This window comes from Engystomops pustulosus, unplaced genomic scaffold (genome assembly GCF_040894005.1).
Source record: "Engystomops pustulosus unplaced genomic scaffold, aEngPut4.maternal MAT_SCAFFOLD_286, whole genome shotgun sequence".
Lineage (NCBI taxonomy): Eukaryota > Metazoa > Chordata > Amphibia > Anura > Leptodactylidae > Engystomops > Engystomops pustulosus.
The window spans coordinates 12,138-12,500 of record NW_027285165.1 but is presented as its reverse complement, the minus strand read 5'-3'; positions in this window follow the sequence as shown (position 1 = coordinate 12,500).

Sequence of the window (363 nt, the reverse complement as noted above, 5' to 3'; positions counted from 1 at the left end):
AGTGTGGCCGGCGAGGGGTGCACCTCTGCGGGCATGCCTCCGACGTCTAGCCCCCGTTGGTCACGGGGGCTCGGCCAAGCACGCGCCGCCGGCCCCGCAGAGCTGGTTCTCGCCTGGAGTGCGAGCCTTGCCCCGAGCATGGACTTCCGAAGTGATGACGTCAGCGGGAGCAGCCGCTCGGCCGTATCCGGCCGCATGTCACTGTCCCCCGGCCAGACTTGGCGGCAAGTCCCGGGGAGGGGCAAGCCCATGGAAGTAGGAGCTCAGCGGGAGCAGCCAGTTGGCCTATCCGGCCACATGTCACTGTCCCCCGGCCAGACTTGGCGGCAAGTCCCGGGGAGGAACAAGCCCATGGAAGTAGGA